This window comes from Chiloscyllium plagiosum, unplaced genomic scaffold (genome assembly GCF_037043375.1).
Source record: "Chiloscyllium plagiosum isolate Xiang-an unplaced genomic scaffold, Cpla_swu_hap1 HiC_scaffold_1, whole genome shotgun sequence".
NCBI lineage: Eukaryota > Metazoa > Chordata > Chondrichthyes > Orectolobiformes > Hemiscylliidae > Chiloscyllium > Chiloscyllium plagiosum.
The window spans coordinates 168,385,858-168,406,999 of NW_028270139.1; positions in this window are offsets into that span (position 1 = coordinate 168,385,858).

The window sequence follows — 21,142 nt, forward strand, 5'->3', positions numbered from 1 at the left end:
TAAATACTGAAGGGATTAAAGCATACCGAAAATACTAAATAGTGAAGGGTTAAAACATTGCGAAAATACTAGATAGTGAAGGATTAAAGCATTCCGAAAATACTAGATAGTGAAGGGTTAAAACATTGCGAAAATACTAGATAGTGAAGGATTAAAACATTCCGAAAATACTAGACAGTGAAGGGTTAAAGCATTCCGAAAATACGAAATAGTGAAGGGTTAAAACATTGCGAAAATACTAGATAGTGAAGGATTAAAGCATTCCGAAAATACTAAATAGTGAAGGGTTAAAACATTCCGAAAATACTAAATAGTGAAGGATTAAAGCATTCCGAAAATACTAAATAGTGAAGGGGTTAAAGCATTCCGAAAATACTAAATAGTGAAGGGTTAAAACATTCCGAAAATACTAAATAGTGAATGGGGTTAAAGCATTCCGAAAATACTAAATAGTGAAGGGTTAAGCATTCCGAAAATAGTAAATAGTGAAGGGGTTAAAGCATTCCGAAAATACTAAATAGTGAATGGGGTTAAAACATTCCGAAAATACTAAATAGTGAAGGATTAAAGCATTCCGAAAATACTAAATAGTGAAGGGGTTAAAGCATTTCGAAAATACTAAATAGTGAAGGGATTAAAGCATTCCAAAAATACTAAATAGTGAAGGATTAAAGCATTCCGAAAATACGAAATAGTGAAGGGGTTAAAGCATTCCGAAAATACTAAATAGTGAAGGGGTTAAAACATTGCAAAAATACTAGATAGTGAAGGATTAAAGCATTCCGAAAATACTAGATAGTGAAGGGATAAAACATTGCGAAAATACTAGATAGTGAAGGATTAAAACATTCCGAAAATACTAGATAGTGAAGGGTTAAAGCATTCCGAAATTACGAAATAGTGAAGGGTTAAAACATTGCGAAAATACTAGATAGTGAAGGATTAAAGCATTCCGAAAACACTAAATAGTGAAGGGTTAAAACATTCCGAAAATACTAAATAGTGAAGGATTAAAGCATTCCGAAAATACTAAATAGTGAAGGGGTTAAAGCATTCCGAAAATACTAAATAGTGAAGGGTTAAAACATTCCGAAAATACTAAATAGTGAATGGGGTTAAAGCATTCCGAAAATACTAAATAGTGAAGGGTTAAGCATTCCGAAAATACTAAATAGTGAAGTGGTTAAAGCATTCCGAAAATACTAAATAGTGAATGGGGTTAATACATTCCGAAAATACTAAATAGTGAAGGGTTAAAGCATTCCGAAAATACTAAATAGTGAAGGGGTTAAAGCATTCCGAAAATACTAAATAGTGAAGGGTTAAAACATTGCGAAAATACTAGATAGTGAAGGATTAAAGCATTCCGAAAATACTAGATAGTGAAGGGTTAAAACATTGCGAAAATACTAGATAGTGAAGGATTAAAACATTCCGAAAATACTAGATAGTGAAGGGTTAAAGCATTCCGAAAATACGAAATAGTGAAGGGTTAAAACATTGCGAAAATACTAGATAGTGAAGGGTTAAAGCATTCCGAAAATACTAAATACTGAAGGGATTAAAGCATACCGAAAATACTAAATAGTGAAGGGTTAAAACATTGCGAAAATACTAGATAGTGAAGGATTAAAGCATTCCGAAAATACTAGATAGTGAAGGGTTAAAACATTGCGAAAATACTAGATAGTGAAGGATTAAAACATTGCGAAAATACTAGATAGTGAAGGATTAAAACATTCCGAAAATACTAGATAGTGAAGGGTTAAAGCATTCCGAAAATACGAAATAGTGAAGGGTTAAAGCATTCCGAAAATACTAAATAGTGAAGGATTAAAGCATTCCGAAAATACTAAATACTGAAGGGATTAAAGCATACCGAAAATACTAAATAGTGAAGGGTTAAAACATTGCGAAAATACTAGATAGTGAAGGATTAAAGCATTCCGTAAATACTAGATAGTGAAGTGTTAAAACATTGCGAAAATACTAGATAGTGAAGGATTAAAACATTCCGAAAATACTAGATAGTGAAGGGTTAAAGCATTCCGAAAATACGAAATAGTGAAGGGTTAAAACATTGCGAAAATACTAGATAGTGAAGGATTAAAGCATTCCGAAAATACTAAATAGTGAAGGGTTAAAACATTCCGAAAATACTAAATAGTGAAGGATTAAAGCATTCCGAAAATACTAAATAGTGAAGGGGTTAAAGCATTCCGAAAATACTAAATAGTGAAGGGTTAAAACATTCCGAAAATACTAAATAGTGAACGGGGTTAAAGCATTCCGAAAATACTAAATAGTGAAGGGTTAAGCATTCCGAAAATAGTAAATAGTGAAGGGGTTAAAGCATTCCGAAAATACTAAATAGTGAATGGGGATAAAACATTCCGAAAATACTAAATAGTGAAGGATTAAAGCATTCCGAAAAAACTAAATAGTGAAGGGGTTAAAGCATTTCGAAAATACTAAATAGTGAAGGGATTAAAGCATTCCGAAAATACTAAATAGTGAAGGATTAAAGCATTCCGAAAATACGAAATAGTGAAGGGGTTAAAGCATTCCGAAAATACTAAATAGTGAAGGGGTTAAAACATTGCAAAAATACTAGATAGTGAAGGATTAAAGCAGACCGAAAATACTAAATAGTGAAGGGTTAAAACATTGCGAAAATACTAGACAGTGAAGGATTAAAGCATTCCGAAAATACTAGATAGTGAAGGGTTAAAACATTGCGAAAATACTAGATAGTGAAGGATTAAAACATTCCGAAAATACTAGATAGTGAAGGGTTAAAGCATTCCGAAAATACGAAATAGTGAAGGGTTAAAACATTGCGAAAATACTAGATAGTGAAGGATTAAAGCATTCCGAAAATACTAGATAGTGAAGGATTAAAGCATTCCGAAAATACTAAATAGTGAAGGGTTAAAGCATTCCGAAAATACTAAATAGTGAAGGATTAAAGCATTCCGAAAATACTAGATAGTGAAGGATTAAAGCATTCAGAAAATACTAAATAGTGATGGGTTAAAGCATTGCGAAAATACTAGATAGTGAAGGATTAAAGCATTCCGAAAATACTAGATGGTGAAGGGATAAAACATTGCGAAAATACTAGATAGTGAAGGATTAAAACATTCCGAAAATACTAGATAGTGAAGGGTTAAAGCATTCCGAAAATACGAAATAGTGAAGGGTTAAAACATTGCGAAAATACTAGATAGTGAAGGATTAAAGCATTCCGAAAACACTAAATAGTGAAGGGTTAAAACATTGCGAAAATACTAGATAGTGAAGGATTAAAGCATTCCGAAAATACTAAATAGCGAAGGGGTTAAAGCATTCCGAAAATACTAAATAGTGAATGGGGTAAATACATTCCGAAAATACTAAATAGTGAAGGGTTAAAGCATTCCGAAAATACGAAATAGTGAAGGGGTTAAAGCATTCCGAAAATACTAAATAGTGAAGGGTTAAAACATTCTGAAAATACTAAATAGTGAATGGGGTTAAAGCATTCCGAAAATACTAAATAGTGAAGGGTTAAGCATTCCGAAAATACTAAATAGTGAAGGGGTTAAAGCATTCCGAAAATACTAAATAGTGAATGGGGTTAATACATTCCGAAAATACTAAATAGTGAAGGGTTAAAGCATTCCGAAAATACTAAATAGTGAAGGGGTTAAAGCATTCCGAAAATACTAAATAGTGAAGGGTTAAAACATTGCGAAAATACTAGATAGTGAAGGATTAAAGCATTCCGAAAATACTAGATAGTGAAGGGTTAAAACATTGCGAAAATACTAGATAGTGAAGGATTAAAACATTCCGAAAATACTAGATAGTGAAGGGTTAAAGCATTCCGAAAATACGAAATAGTGAAGGGTTAAAACATTGCGAAAATACTAGATAGTGAAGGATTAAAGCATTCCGAAAATACTAGATAGTGAAGGATTAAAGCATTCCGAAAATACTAAATAGTGAAGGGTTAAAGCATTCCGAAAATACTAAATACTGAAGGGATTAAAGCATACCGAAAATACTAAATAGTGAAGGGTTAAAACATTGCGAAAATACTAGATAGTGAAGGATTAAAGCATTCCGAAAATACTAGATAGTGAAGGGTTAAAACATTGCGAAAATACTAGATAGTGAAGGATTAAAACATTCCGAAAATACTAGATAGTGAAGGGTTAAAGCATTCCAAAAATACGAAATAGTGAAGGGTTAAAACATTGCGAAAATACTAGATAGTGAAGGATTAAAGCATTCCGAAAATACTAAATAGTGAAGGGTTAAAACATTCCGAAAATACTAAATAGTGAAGGATTAAAGCATTCCGAAAATACTAAATAGTGAAGGGGTTAAAGCATTCCGAAAATACTAAATAGTGAAGGGTTAAAACATTCCGAAAATACTAAATAGTGAATGGGGTTAAAGCATTCCGAAAATACTAAATAGTGAAGGGTTAAGCATTCCGAAAATAGTAAATAGTGAAGGGGTTAAAGCATTCCGAAAATACTAAATAGTGAATGGGGTTAAAACATTCCGAAAATACTAAATAGTGAAGGGTTAAAGCATTCCGAAAATACTAAATAGTGAAGGGGTTAAAGCATTCCGAAAATACTAAATAGTGAAGGTTTAAAACATTCCAAAAATACTAAATAGTGAAGGATTAAAGCATTCCGAAAATACTAAATAGTGAAGGGGTTAAAGCATTTCGAAAATACTAAATAGTGAAGGGATTAAAGCATTCCGAAAATACTAAATAGTGAAGGATTAAAGCATTCCGAAAATACTAAATAGTGAAGGGGTTAAAGCATTCCGAAAATACTAAATAGTGAAGGGTTAAAACATTCCGAAAATACTAAATAGTGAAGAGTTAAAGCATTCCGAAAATACTAAATAGTGAAGGGATTAAAGCATACCGAAAATACTAAATAGTGAAGGGTTAAAGCATTCTGAAAATACTAAATAGTGAACGGGTTAAAGCATTCCGAAAATACTAAATAGTGAAGGGTTAAGCATTCCGAAAATACTAAATAGTGAAGGGGTTAAAGCATTCCGAAAATACTAAATAGTGAAGGGGTTAAAGCATTCCGAAAATAGTAAATAGTGAAGGGTTAAAACATTCCAAAAATACTAAATAGTGAAGGATTAAAGCATTCCGAAAATACTAAATAGTGAAGGGGTTAAAGCATTTCGAAAATACTAAATAGTGAAGGGATTAAAGGATTCCGAAAATACTAAATAGTGAAGGATTAAAGCATTCCGAAAATACTAAATAGTGAAGGGGTTAAAGCATTCCGAAAATACTAAATAGTGAAGGGGTTAAAACATTGCAAAAATACGAGATTGTGAAGGATTAAAGCATACCAAAAATACTAAATAGTGAAGGGTTAAAACATTGCGAAAATACTAGATAGTGAAGGATTAAAGCATTCCGAAAATACTAGATAGTGAAGGGTTAAAACATTGCGAAAATACTAGATAGTGAAGGATTAAAACATTCCGAAAATACTAGATAGTGAAGGGTTAAAGCATTCCGAAAATACGGAATAGTGAAGGGTTAAAACATTGCGAAAATACTAGATAGTGACGGATTAAAGCATTCCGAAAATACTAGATCGTGAAGGATTAAAGCATTCCGAAAATACTAAATAGTGAAGGGTTAAAGCATTCCGAAAATACTAAATAGTGAAGGATTAAAGCATTCCGAAAATACTCAATACTGAAGGGATTAAAGCATACCGAAAATACTAAATAGTGAAGGGTTAAAACATTGCGAAAATACTAGATAGTGAAGGATTAAAGCATTCCGAAAATACGAAATAGTGAAGGGTTAAAACATTGCGAAAATACTAGATAGTGAAGGATTAAAACATTCCGAAAATACTAGATAGTGAAGGGTTAAAGCATTCCGAAAATACGAAATAGTGAAGGGTTAAAACATTGCGAAAATACTAGATAGTGAAGGATTAAAGCATTCCGAAAATACTAAATAGTGAAGGGTTAAAGCATTCCGAAAATACTAAATAGTGAAGGGGTTAAAGCATTCCGAAAATACTAAATAGTGAATGGGGTTAAAGCATTCCGAAAATACTAAATAGTGAAGGGTTAAAGCATTCCGAAAATACTAAATAGTGAAGGGTTAAAGCATTCCGAAAATACTAGATAGTGAAGGATTAAAGCATTCAGAAAATACTAAATAGTGATGGGTTAAAGCATTCCGAAAATACTTGATAGTGAAGGATTAAAGCATTCCGAAAATACTAAATAGTGAAGGGGTTAAAGCATTCCGAAAATACTAAATAGTGAAGGGTTATAGCATTCCGAAAATACTAAATAGTGAAGGGTTAAAACATTCTGAAAATATTAAATAGTGAAGGATTAAAGCATTCCGAAAATACTAAATAGTGAAGGGGTTAAAGCATTCCGAAAATACTAAATAGTGAAGGGTTAAAACATTCCGAAAATACTAAATAGTGAATGGGGTTAAAGCATTCCGAAAATAGTAAATAGTGAAGGGGTTAAAGCATTCCGAAAATACTAAATAGTGAATGGGGTTAAAACATTCCGAAAATACTAAATAGTGAAGGGTTAAAGCATTCCGAAAATACTAAATAGTGAAGGGGTTAAAGCATTCCGAAAATACTAAATAGTGAAGGTTTAAATCATTCCAAAAATACTAAATAGTGAAGGATTAAAGCATTCCGAAAATACTAAATAGTGAAGGGGTTAAAGCATTTCGAAAATACTAAATAGTGAAGGGATTAAAGCATTCCGAAAATACTAAATTGTGAAGGGTTAAAGCATTCCGAAAATACTAAATAGTGAAGGATTAAAGCATTTCGAAAATACTAGATAGTGAAGGGGTTAAAGCATTCCGAAAATACTAAATAGTGAATGGTTAAAACATTCCGAAAATACTAAATAGTGAAGAGTTAAAGCATTCCGAAAATATTAAATAGTGAAGGGATTAAAGCATACCGAAAATACTAAATAGTGAATGGTTAAAACATTCCGAAAATACTAAATAGTGAAGAGTTAAAGCATTCCGAAAATACTAAATAGTGAATGGTTAAAACATTCCGAAAATACTAAATAGTGAAGAGTTAAAGCATTCCGAAAATACTAAATAGTGAAGGGATTAAAGCATACCGAAAATACTAAATAGTGAAGGGTTAAAGCATTCTGAAAATACTAAATAGTGAACGGGTTAAAGCATTCCGAAAATACTAAATAGTGAAGGGTTAAGCATTCCGAAAATACTAAATAGTGAAGGGGTTAAAGCATTCCGAAAATACTAAATAGTGAATGGGGTTAAAACATTCCGAAAATACTAAATAGTGAAGGGTTAAAGCATTCCGAAAATACTAAATAGTGTAGGGGTTAAAGCATTCCGAAAATAGTAAATAGTGAAGGGTTAAAACATTCCAAAAATACTAAATAGTGAAGTATTAAAGCATTCCGAAAATACTAAATAGTGAAGGGGTTAAAGCATTTCGAAAATACTAAATAGTGAAGGGATTAAAGCATTCCGAAAATACTAAATAGTGAAGGATTAAAGCATTCCGAAAATACTAAATAGTGAAGGGGTTAAAGCATTCCGAAAATACTAAATAGTGAAGGGGTTAAAACATTGCAAAAATACTAGATAGTGAAGGATTAAAGCATACCAAAAATACTAAATAGTGAAGGGTTAAAACATTGCGAAAATACTAGATAGTGAAGGATTAAAGCATTCCGAAAATACTAGATAGTGAAGGGTTAAAACATTGCGAAAATACTAGATAGTGAAGGATTAAAACATTCCGAAAATACTAGATAGTGAAGGGTAAAGCATTCCGAACATACGGAATAGTGAAGGGTTAAAACATTGCGAAAATACTAAATAGTGAAGGATTAAAGCATTCCGAAAATACTAGATCGTGAAGGATTAAAGCATTCCGAAAATACTAAATAGTGAAGGTTTAAAGCATTCCGAAAATACTAAATAGTGAAGGATTAAAGCATTCCGAAAATACTAAATACTGAAGGGATTAAAGCATACCGAAAATACTAAATAGTGAAGGGTTAAAACATTGCGAAAATACTAGATAGTGAAGGATTAAAGCATTCCGAAAATACTAGATAGTGAAGGGTTAAAACATTGCGAAAATACTAGATAGTGAAGGATTAAAACATTCCGAAAATACTAGATAGTGAAGGGTTAAAGCATTCCGAAAATACGAAATAGTGAAGGGTTAAAACATTGCGAAAATACTAAATAGTGAAGGATTAAAGCATTCCGAAAATACTAAATAGTGAAGGGTTAAAGCATTCCGAAAATACTAAATAGTGAAGGGGTTAAAGCATTCCAAAAATACTAAATAGTGAATGGGGTTAAAGCATTCCGAAAATACTAAATAGTGAAGGGTTAAAGCATTCCGAAAATACTAAATAGTGAAGGGTTAAAGCATTCCGAAAATACTAGATAGTGAAGGATTAAAGCATTCAGAAAATACTAAATAGTGATGGGTTAAAGCATTCCGAAAATACTTGATAGTGAAGGATTAAAGCATTCCGAAAATACTAAATAGTGAAGGGGTTAAAGCATTCCGAAAATACTAAATAGTGAAGGGTTAAAGCATTCCGAAAATACTAAATAGTGAAGGGTTAAAGCATTCCGAAAATACTAAATAGTGAAGGGTTAAAACATTCCGAAAATACTAGACAGTGAAGGGTTAAAACATTCCGAAAATACTAAATAGTGAAGGATTAAAGCATTCCGAAAATACTAAATAGTGAAGGGGTTAAAGCATTCCGAAAATACTAAATAGTGAAGGGGTAAAACATTCCGAAAATACTAAATAGTGAATGGGGTTAAAGCATTCCGAAAATACTAAATAGTGAAGGGTTAAAGCATTCCGAAAATACTAAATAGTGAAGGGTTAAAACATTCTGAAAATACTAAATAGTGAAGGGGTTAAAGCATTCCGAAAATACTAAATAGTGAAGGGTTAAAACATCCCGAAAATACTAAATAGTGAAGGGGTTAAAGCATTCCGAAAATACTAAATAGTGAAGGGTTAAATCATTCCGAAAATACTAAATAGTGAAGGGGTTAAAGCATTCCGAAAATACTAAATAGTGAAGGGTTAAAGCATTCCGAAAATACTAAAGAGTGAATGGGGTTAAAGCATTCCGAAAATACTAAATAGTGAAGGGTTAAAGCATTCCGAAAATACTAAATAGTGAAGGATTAAAGCATTCCGAAAATACTAGATAGTGAAGGATTAAAGCATTCAGAAAATACTAAATAGTGATGGGTTAAAGCATTGCGAAAATACTAGATAGTGAAGGATTAAAGCATTCCGAAAATACTAGATGGTGAAGGGATAAAACATTGCGAAAATACTAGATAGTGAAGGATTAAAACATTCCGAAAATACTAGATAGTGAAGGGTTAAAGCATTCCGAAAATACGAAATAGTGAAGGGTTAAAACATTGCGAAAATACTAGATAGTGAAGGATTTAAGCATTCCGAAAACACTAAATAGTGAAGGGTTAAAACATTCCGAAAATACTAAATAGTGAAGGGGTTAAAGCATTCCGAAAATACTAAATAGTGAAGGGTTAAAACATTCCGAAAATACTAAATAGTGAATGGGGTTAAAGCATTCCGAAAATACTAAATAGTGAAGGGTTAAGCATTCCGAAAATACTAAATAGCGAAGGGGTTAAAGCATTCCGAAAATACTAAATAGTGAATGGGGTAAATACATTCCGAAAATACTAAATAGTGAAGGGTTAAAGCATTCCGAAAATACGAAATAGTGAAGGGGTTAAAGCATTCCGAAAATACTAAATAGTGAAGGGTTAAAACATTGCGAAAATACTAGATAGTGAAGGATTAAAGCATTCCGAAAATACTAGATAGTGAAGGGTTAAAACATTGCGAAAATACTAGATAGTGAAGGATTAAAACATTCCGAAAATACTAAATAGTGAAGGGTTAAAGCATTCCGAAAATACGAAATAGTGAAGGGTTAAAACATTGCGAAAATACTAGATAGTGAAGGATTAAAGCATTCCGAAAATACTAGATAGTGAAGGATTAAAGCATTCCGAAAATGCTAAATAGTGAAGGGTTAAAGCATTTCGAAAATACTAAATACTGAAGGGATTAAAGCATACCGAAAATACTAAATAGTGAAGGGTTAAAACATTGCGAAAATACTAGATAGTGAAGGATTAAAGCATTCCGAAAATACTAGATAGTGAAGGGTTAAAACATTGCGAAAATACTAGATAGTGAAGGATTAAAACATTCCGAAAATACTAGATAGTGAAGGGTTAAAGCATTCCGAAAATACGAAATAGTGAAGGGTTAAAACATTGCGAAAATACTAGATAGTGAAGGATTAAAGCATTCCGAAAATACTAAATAGTGAAGGGTTAAAACATTCCGAAAATACTAAATAGTGAAGGGTTAAAGCATTCCGAAAATACTAAATAGTGAAGGGGTTAAAGCATTCCGAAAATACTAAATAGTGAAGGGTTAAAACATTGCAAAAATACTAGATAGTGAAGGATTAAAGCAGACCGAAAATACTAAATAGTGAAGGGGTTAAAACATTGCGAAAATACTAGACAGTGAAGGATTAAAGCATTCCGAAAATACTAGATAGTGAAGGGTTAAAACATTGCGAAAATACTAGATAGTGAAGGATTAAAACATTCCGAAAATACTAGATAGTGAAGGGTTAAAGCATTCCGAAAATACGAAATAGTGAAGGGTTAAAACATTGCGAAAATACTAGATAGTGAAGGATTAAAGCATTCCGAAAATACTAGATAGTGAAGGATTAAAGGATTCCGAAAATACTAAATAGTGAAGGGTTAAAGCATTCCGAAAATACTAAATAGTGAAGGATTAAAGTATTCCGAAAATACTAGATAGTGAAGGATTAAAGCATTCAGAAAATACTAAATAGTGATGGGTTAAAGCATTGCGAAAATACTAGATAGTGAAGGATTAAAGCATTCCGAAAATACTAGATGGTGAAGGGATAAAACATTGCGAAAATACGAAATAGTGAAGGGTTAAAACATTGCGAAAATACTAGATAGTGAAGGATTAAAGCATTCCGAAAACACTAAATAGTGAAGGGTTAAAACATTCCGAAAATACTAAATAGTGAAGGATTAAAGCATTCCGAAAATACTAAATAGTGAAGGGGTTAAAGCATTCCGAAAATACTAAATAGTGAAGGGTTAAAACATTCCGAAAATACTAAATAGTGAATGGGGTTAAAGCATTCCGAAAATACTAAATAGTGAAGGGTTAAGCCTTCCGAAAATACTAAATAGTGAAGGGGTTAAAGCATTCCGAAAATACTAAATAGTGAATGGGGTTAATACATTCCGAAAATACTAAATAGTGAAGGGTTAAAGCATTCCGAAAATACTAAATAGTGAAGGGGTTAAAGCATTCCGAAAATACTAAATAGTGAAGGGTTAAAACATTGCGAAAATACTAGATAGTGAAGGATTAAAGCATTCCGAAAATACTAGATAGTGAAGGGTTAAAACATTGCGAAAATACTAGATAGTGAAGGATTAAAACATTCCGAAAATACTAGATAGTGAAGGGTTAAAGCATTCCGAAAATACGAAATAGTGAAGGGTTAAAACATTGCGAAAATACTAGATAGTGAAGGATTAAAGCATTCCGAAAATACTAGATAGTGAAGGATTAAAGCATTCCGAAAATACTAAATAGTGAAGGGTTAAAGCATTCCGAAAATACTAAATACTGAAGGGATTAAAGCATACCGAAAATACTAAATAGTGAAGGGTTAAAACATTGCGAAAATACTAGATAGTGAAGGATTAAAGCATTCCGAAAATACTAGATAGTGAAGGGTTAAAACATTGCGAAAATACTAGATAGTGAAGGATTAAAACATTCCGAAAATACTAGATAGTGAAGGGTTAAAGCATTCCGAAAATACGGAATAGTGAAGGGTTAAAACATTGCGAAAATACTAGATAGTGACGGATTAAAGCATTCCGAAAATACTAGATCGTGAAGGATTAAAGCATTCCGAAAATACTAAATAGTGAAGGGTTAAAGCATTCCGAAAATACTAAATAGTGAAGGATTAAAGCATTCCGAAAATACTCAATACTGAAGGGATTAAAGCATACCGAAAATACTAAATAGTGAAGGGTTAAAACATTGCGAAAATACTAGATAGTGAAGGATTAAAGCATTCCGAAAATACGAAATAGTGAAGGGTTAAAACATTGCGAAAATACTAGATAGTGAAGGATTAAAACATTCCGAAAATACTAGATAGTGAAGGGTTAAAGCATTCCGAAAATACGAAATAGTGAAGGGTTAAAACATTGCGAAAATACTAGATAGTGAAGGATTAAAGCATTCCGAAAATACTAAATAGTGAAGGGTTAAAGCATTCCGAAAATACTAAATAGTGAAGGGGTTAAAGCATTCCGAAAATACTAAATAGTGAATGGGGTTAAAGCATTCCGAAAATACTAAATAGTGAAGGGTTAAAGCATTCCGAAAATACTAAATAGTGAAGGGTTAAAGCATTCCGAAAATACTAGATAGTGAAGGATTAAAGCATTCAGAAAATACTAAATAGTGATGGGTTAAAGCATTCCGAAAATACTTGATAGTGAAGGATTAAAGCATTCCGAAAATACTAAATAGTGAAGGGGTTAAAGCATTCCGAAAATACTAAATAGTGAAGGGTTATAGCATTCCGAAAATACTAAATAGTGAAGGGTTAAAACATTCTGAAAATATTAAATAGTGAAGGATTAAAGCATTCCGAAAATACTAAATAGTGAAGGGGTTAAAGCATTCCGAAAATACTAAATAGTGAAGGGTTAAAACATTCCGAAAATACTAAATAGTGAATGGGGTTAAAGCATTCCGAAAATAGTAAATAGTGAAGGGGTTAAAGCATTCCGAAAATACTAAATAGTGAATGGGGTTAAAACATTCCGAAAATACTAAATAGTGAAGGGTTAAAGCATTCCGAAAATACTAAATAGTGAAGGGGTTAAAGCATTCCGAAAATACTAAATAGTGAAGGTTTAAATCATTCCAAAAATACTAAATAGTGAAGGATTAAAGCATTCCGAAAATACTAAATAGTGAAGGGGTTAAAGCATTTCGAAAATACTAAATAGTGAAGGGATTAAAGCATTCCGAAAATACTAAATTGTGAAGGGTTAAAGCATTCCGAAAATACTAAATAGTGAAGGATTAAAGCATTTCGAAAATACTAGATAGTGAAGGGGTTAAAGCATTCCGAAAATACTAAATAGTGAATGGTTAAAACATTCCGAAAATACTAAATAGTGAAGAGTTAAAGCATTCCGAAAATACTAAATAGTGAAGGGATTAAAGCATACCGAAAATACTAAATAGTGAATGGTTAAAACATTCCGAAAATACTAAATAGTGAAGAGTTAAAGCATTCCGAAAATACTAAATAGTGAATGGTTAAAACATTCCGAAAATACTAAATAGTGAAGAGTTAAAGCATTCCGAAAATACTAAATAGTGAAGGGATTAAAGCATACCGAAAATACTAAATAGTGAAGGGTTAAAGCATTCTGAAAATACTAAATAGTGAACGGGTTAAAGCATTCCGAAAATACTAAATAGTGAAGGGTTAAGCATTCCGAAAATACTAAATAGTGAAGGGGTTAAAGCATTCCGAAAATACTAAATAGTGAATGGGGTTAAAACATTCCGAAAATACTAAATAGTGAAGGGTTAAAGCATTCCGAAAATACTAAATAGTGTAGGGGTTAAAGCATTCCGAAAATAGTAAATAGTGAAGGGTTAAAACATTCCAAAAATACTAAATAGTGAAGTATTAAAGCATTCCGAAAATACTAAATAGTGAAGGGGTTAAAGCATTTCGAAAATACTAAATAGTGAAGGGATTAAAGCATTCCGAAAATACTAAATAGTGAAGGATTAAAGCATTCCGAAAATACTAAATAGTGAAGGGGTTAAAGCATTCCGAAAATACTAAATAGTGAAGGGGTTAAAACATTGCAAAAATACTAGATAGTGAAGGATTAAAGCATACCAAAAATACTAAATAGTGAAGGGTTAAAACATTGCGAAAATACTAGATAGTGAAGGATTAAAGCATTCCGAAAATACTAGATAGTGAAGGGTTAAAACATTGCGAAAATACTAGATAGTGAAGGATTAAAACATTCCGAAAATACTAGATAGTGAAGGGTAAAGCATTCCGAACATACGGAATAGTGAAGGGTTAAAACATTGCGAAAATACTAAATAGTGAAGGATTAAAGCATTCCGAAAATACTAGATCGTGAAGGATTAAAGCATTCCGAAAATACTAAATAGTGAAGGTTTAAAGCATTCCGAAAATACTAAATAGTGAAGGATTAAAGCATTCCGAAAATACTAAATACTGAAGGGATTAAAGCATACCGAAAATACTAAATAGTGAAGGGTTAAAACATTGCGAAAATACTAGATAGTGAAGGATTAAAGCATTCCGAAAATACTAGATAGTGAAGGGTTAAAACATTGCGAAAATACTAGATAGTGAAGGATTAAAACATTCCGAAAATACTAGATAGTGAAGGGTTAAAGCATTCCGAAAATACGAAATAGTGAAGGGTTAAAACATTGCGAAAATACTAAATAGTGAAGGATTAAAGCATTCCGAAAATACTAAATAGTGAAGGGTTAAAGCATTCCGAAAATACTAAATAGTGAAGGGGTTAAAGCATTCCAAAAATACTAAATAGTGAATGGGGTTAAAGCATTCCGAAAATACTAAATAGTGAAGGGTTAAAGCATTCCGAAAATACTAAATAGTGAAGGGTTAAAGCATTCCGAAAATACTAGATAGTGAAGGATTAAAGCATTCAGAAAATACTAAATAGTGATGGGTTAAAGCATTCCGAAAATACTTGATAGTGAAGGATTAAAGCATTCCGAAAATACTAAATAGTGAAGGGGTTAAAGCATTCCGAAAATACTAAATAGTGAAGGGTTAAAGCATTCCGAAAATACTAAATAGTGAAGGGTTAAAGCATTCCGAAAATACTAAATAGTGAAGGGTTAAAACATTCCGAAAATACTAGACAGTGAAGGGTTAAAACATTCCGAAAATACTAAATAGTGAAGGATTAAAGCATTCCGAAAATACTAAATAGTGAAGGGGTTAAAGCATTCCGAAAATACTAAATAGTGAAGGGGTAAAACATTCCGAAAATACTAAATAGTGAATGGGGTTAAAGCATTCCGAAAATACTAAATAGTGAAGGGTTAAAGCATTCCGAAAATACTAAATAGTGAAGGGTTAAAACATTCTGAAAATACTAAATAGTGAAGGGGTTAAAGCATTCCGAAAATACTAAATAGTGAAGGGTTAAAACATCCCGAAAATACTAAATAGTGAAGGGGTTAAAGCATTCCGAAAATACTAAATAGTGAAGGGTTAAATCATTCCGAAAATACTAAATAGTGAAGGGGTTAAAGCATTCCGAAAATACTAAATAGTGAAGGGTTAAAGCATTCCGAAAATACTAAAGAGTGAATGGGGTTAAAGCATTCCGAAAATACTAAATAGTGAAGGGTTAAAGCATTCCGAAAATACTAAATAGTGAAGGATTAAAGCATTCCGAAAATACTAGATAGTGAAGGATTAAAGCATTCAGAAAATACTAAATAGTGATGGGTTAAAGCATTCCGAAAATACTTGATAGTGAAGGATTAAAGCATTCCGAAAATACTAGATGGTGAAGGGATAAAACATTGCGAAAATACTAGATAGTGAAGGATTAAAACATTCCGAAAATACTAGATAGTGAAGGGTTAAAGCATTCCGAAAATACGAAATAGTGAAGGGTTAAAACATTGCGAAAATACTAGATAGTGAAGGATTTAAGCATTCCGAAAACACTAAATAGTGAAGGGTTAAAACATTCCGAAAATACTAAATAGTGAAGGGGTTAAAGCATTCCGAAAATACTAAATAGTGAAGGGTTAAAACATTCCGAAAATACTAAATAGTGAATGGGGTTAAAGCATTCCGAAAATACTAAATAGTGAAGGGTTAAGCATTCCGAAAATACTAAATAGCGAAGGGGTTAAAGCATTCCGAAAATACTAAATAGTGAATGGGGTAAATACATTCCGAAAATACTAAATAGTGAAGGGTTAAAGCATTCCGAAAATACGAAATAGTGAAGGGGTTAAAGCATTCCGAAAATACTAAATAGTGAAGGGTTAAAACATTGCGAAAATACTAGATAGTGAAGGATTAAAGCATTCCGAAAATACTAGATAGTGAAGGGTTAAAACATTGCGAAAATACTAGATAGTGAAGGATTAAAACATTCCGAAAATACTAAATAGTGAAGGGTTAAAGCATTCCGAAAATACGAAATAGTGAAGGGTTAAAACATTGCGAAAATACTAGATAGTGAAGGATTAAAGCATTCCGAAAATACTAGATAGTGAAGGATTAAAGCATTCCGAAAATGCTAAATAGTGAAGGGTTAAAGCATTTCGAAAATACTAAATACTGAAGGGATTAAAGCATACCGAAAATACTAAATAGTGAAGGGTTAAAACATTGCGAAAATACTAGATAGTGAAGGATTAAAGCATTCCGAAAATACTAGATAGTGAAGGGTTAAAACATTGCGAAAATACTAGATAGTGAAGGATTAAAACATTCCGAAAATACTAGATAGTGAAGGGTTAAAGCATTCCGAAAATACGAAATAGTGAAGGGTTAAAACATTGCGAAAATACTAGATAGTGAAGGATTAAAGCATTCCGAAAATACTAAATAGTGAAGGGTTAAAACATTCCGAAAATACTAAATAGTGAAGGGTTAAAGCATTCCGAAAATACTAAATAGTGAAGGGGTTAAAGCATTCCGAAAATACTAAATAGTGAAGGGTTAAAACATTGCAAAAATACTAGATAGTGAAGGATTAAAGCAGACCGAAAATACTAAATAGTGAAGGGGTTAAAACATTGCGAAAATACTAGACAGTGAAGGATTAAAGCATTCCGAAAATACTAGATAGTGAAGGGTTAAAACATTGCGAAAATACTAGATAGTGAAGGATTAAAACATTCCGAAAATACTAGATAGTGAAGGGTTAAAGCATTCCGAAAATACGAAATAGTGAAGGGTTAAAACATTGCGAAAATACTAGATAGTGAAGGATTAAAGCATTCCGAAAATACTAGATAGTGAAGGATTAAAGGATTCCGAAAATACTAAATAGTGAAGGGTTAAAGCATTCCGAAAATACTAAATAGTGAAGGATTAAAGTATTCCGAAAATACTAGATAGTGAAGGATTAAAGCATTCAGAAAATACTAAATAGTGATGGGTTAAAGCATTGCGAAAATACTAGATAGTGAAGGATTAAAGCATTCCGAAAATACTAGATGGTGAAGGGATAAAACATTGCGAAAATACGAAATAGTGAAGGGTTAAAACATTGCGAAAATACTAGATAGTGAAGGATTAAAGCATTCCGAAAACACTAAATAGTGAAGGGTTAAAACATTCCGAAAATACTAAATAGTGAAGGATTAAAGCATTCCGAAAATACTAAATAGTGAAGGGGTTAAAGCATTGCGAAAATACTAAATAGTGAAGGGTTAAAACATTCCGAAAATACTAAATAGTGAATGGGGTTAAAGCATTCCGAAAATACTAAATAGTGAAGGGTTAAGCCTTCCGAAAATACTAAATAGTGAAGGGGTTAAAGCATTCCGAAAATACTAAATAGTGAATGGGGTTAATACATTCCGAAAATACTAAATAGTGAAGGGTTAAAGCATTCCGAAAATACTAAATAGTGAAGGGGTTAAAGCATTCCGAAAATACTAAATAGTGAAGGGTTAAAACATTGCGAAAATACTAGATAGTGAAGGATTAAAGCATTCCGAAAATACTAGATAGTGAAGGGTTAAAACATTGCGAAAATACTAGATAGTGAAGGATTAAAACATTCCGAAAATACTAGATAGTGAAGGGTTAAAGCATTCCGAAAATACGAAATAGTGAAGGGTTAAAACATTGCGAAAATACTAGATAGTGAAGGATTAAAGCATTCCGAAAATACTAGATAGTGAAGGATTAAAGCATTCCGAAAATACTAAATAGTGAAGGGTTAAAGCATTCCGAAAATACTAAATACTGAAGGGATTAAAGCATACCGAAAATACTAAATAGTGAAGGGTTAAAACATTGCGAAAATACTAGATAGTGAAGGATTAAAGCATTCCGAAAATACTAGATAGTGAAGGGTTAAAACATTGCGAAAATACTAGATAGTGAAGGATTAAAACATTCCGAAAATACTAGATAGTGAAGGGTTAAAGCATTCCGAAAATACGAAATAGTGAAGGGTTAAAACATTGCGAAAATACTAGATAGTGAAGGATTAAAGCATTCCGAAAATACTAAATAGTGAAGGGTTAAAACATTCCGAAAATACTAAATAGTGAAGGATTAAAGCATTCCGAAAATACTAAATAGTGAAGGGGTTAAAGCATTCCGAAAATACTAAATAGTGAAGGGTTAAAACATTCCGAAAATACTAAATAGTGAATGGGGTTAAAGCATTCCGAAAATACTAAATAGTGAAGGGTTAAGCATTCCGAAAATAGTAAATAGTGAAGGGGTTAAAGCATTCCGAAAATACTAAATAGTGAATGGGGTTAAAACATTCCGAAAATACTAAATAGTGAAGGGTTAAAGCATTCCGAAAATACTAAATAGTGAAGGGGTTAAAGCATTCCGAAAATACTAAATAGTGAAGGTTTAAAACATTCCAAAAATACTAAATAGTGAAGGATTAAAGCATTCCGAAAATACTAAATAGTGAAGGGGTTAAAGCATTTCGAAAATACTAAATAGTGAAGGGATTAAAGCATTCCGAAAATACTAAATAGTGAAGGATTAAAGCATTCCGAAAATACTAAATAGTGAAGGGGTTAAAGCATTCCGAAAATTCTAAATAGTGAAGGGTTAAAACATTCCGAAAATACTAAATAGTGAAGAGTTAAAGCATTCCGAAAATACTAAATAGTGAAGGGATTAAAGCATACCGAAAATACTAAATAGTGAAGGGTTAAAGCATTCTGAAAATACTAAATAGTGAACGGGTTAAAGCATTCCGAAAATACTAAATAGTGAAGGGTTAAGCATTCCGAAAATACTAAATAGTGAAGGGGTTAAAGCATTCCGAAAATACTAAATAGTGAATGGGGTTAAAACATTCCGAAAATACTAAATAGTGAAGGGTTAAAGCATTCCGAAAATACTAAATAGTGAAGGGGTTAAAGCATTCCGAAAATAGTAAATAGTGAAGGGTTAAAACATTCCAAAAATACTAAATAGTGAAGGATTAAAGCATTCCGAAAATACTAAATAGTGAAGGGGTTAAAGCATTTCGAAAATACTAAATAGTGAAGGGATTAAAGCATTCCGAAAATACTAAATAGTGAAGGATTAAAGCATTCCGAAAATACTAAATAGTGAAGGGGTTAAAGCATTCCGAAAATACTAAATAGTGAAGGGGTTAAAACATTGCAAAAATACTAGATTGTGAAGGATTAAAGCATACCAAAAATACTAAATAGTGAAGGGTTAAAACATTGCGAAAATACTAGATAGTGAAGGATTAAAGCATTCCGAAAATACTAGATAGTGAAGGGTTAAAACATTGCGAAAATACTAGATAGTGAAGGATTAAAACATTCCGAAAATACTAGATAGTGAAGGGTTAAAGCATTCCGAAAATACGAATAGTGAAGGGTTAAAACATTGCGAAAATACTAGATAGTGAAGGATTAAAGCATTCCGAAAATACTAGATCGTGAAGGATTAAAGCATTCCGAAAATACTAAATAGTGAAGGGTTAAAGCATTCCGAAACTACGAAATAGTGAAGGATTAAAGCATTCCGAAAATACTAAATACTGAAGGGATTAAAGCATACCGAAAATACTAAATAGTGAAGGGTTAAAACATTGCGAAAATACTAGATAGTGAAGGATTAAAGCATTCCGAAAATACTAGATAGTGAAGGGTTAAAACATTGCGAAAATACTAGATAGTGAAGGATTAAAACATTCCGAAAATACTAGATAGTGAAGGGTTAAAGCATTCCGAAAATACGAAATAGTGAAGGGTTAAAACATTGCGAAAATACTAGATAGTGAAGGATTAAAGCATTCCGAAAATACTAAATAGTGAAGGGTTAAAGCATTCCGAAAATACTAAATAGTGAAGGGGTTAAAGCATTCCGAAAATACTAAATAGTGAATGGGGTTAAAGCATTCCGAAAATACTAAATAGTGAAGGGTTAAAGCATTCCGAAAATACTAAATAGTGAAGGGTTAAAGCATTCCGAAAATACTAGATAGTGAAGGATTAAAGCATTCAGAAAATACTAAATAGTGATGGGTTAAAGCATTCCGAAAATACTTGATAGTGAAGGATTAAAGCATTCCGAAAATACTAAATAGTGAAGGGGTTAAAGCATTCCGAAAATACTAAATAGTGAAGGGTTAAAGCATTCCGAAAATACTAAATAGTGAAGGGTTAAAACATTCCGAAAATACTAAATAGTGAAGGGTTAAAGCATTCCGAAAATACTAAATAGTGAAGGGGTTAAAGCATTCCGAAAATACTAAATAGTGAAGGGTTAAAACATTCCGAAAATACTAAATAGTGAATGGGGTTAAAGCATTCCGAAAATACTAAATAGTGAAGGGTTAAGCATTCCGAAAATAGTAAATAGTGAAGGGGTTAAAGCATTCCGAAAATACTAAATAGTGAATGGGGTTAAAACATTCCGAAAATACTAAATAGTGAAGGGTTAAAGCATTCCGAAAATACTAAATAGTGAAGGGGTTAAAGCATTCCGAAAATACTAAATAGTGAAGGTTTAAAACATTCCAAAAATACTAAATAGTGAAGGATTAAAGCATTCCGAAAATACCGAATAGTGAAGGGGTTAAAGCATTTCGAAAATACTAAATAGTGAAGGGATTAAAGCATTCCGAAAATACTAAATAGTG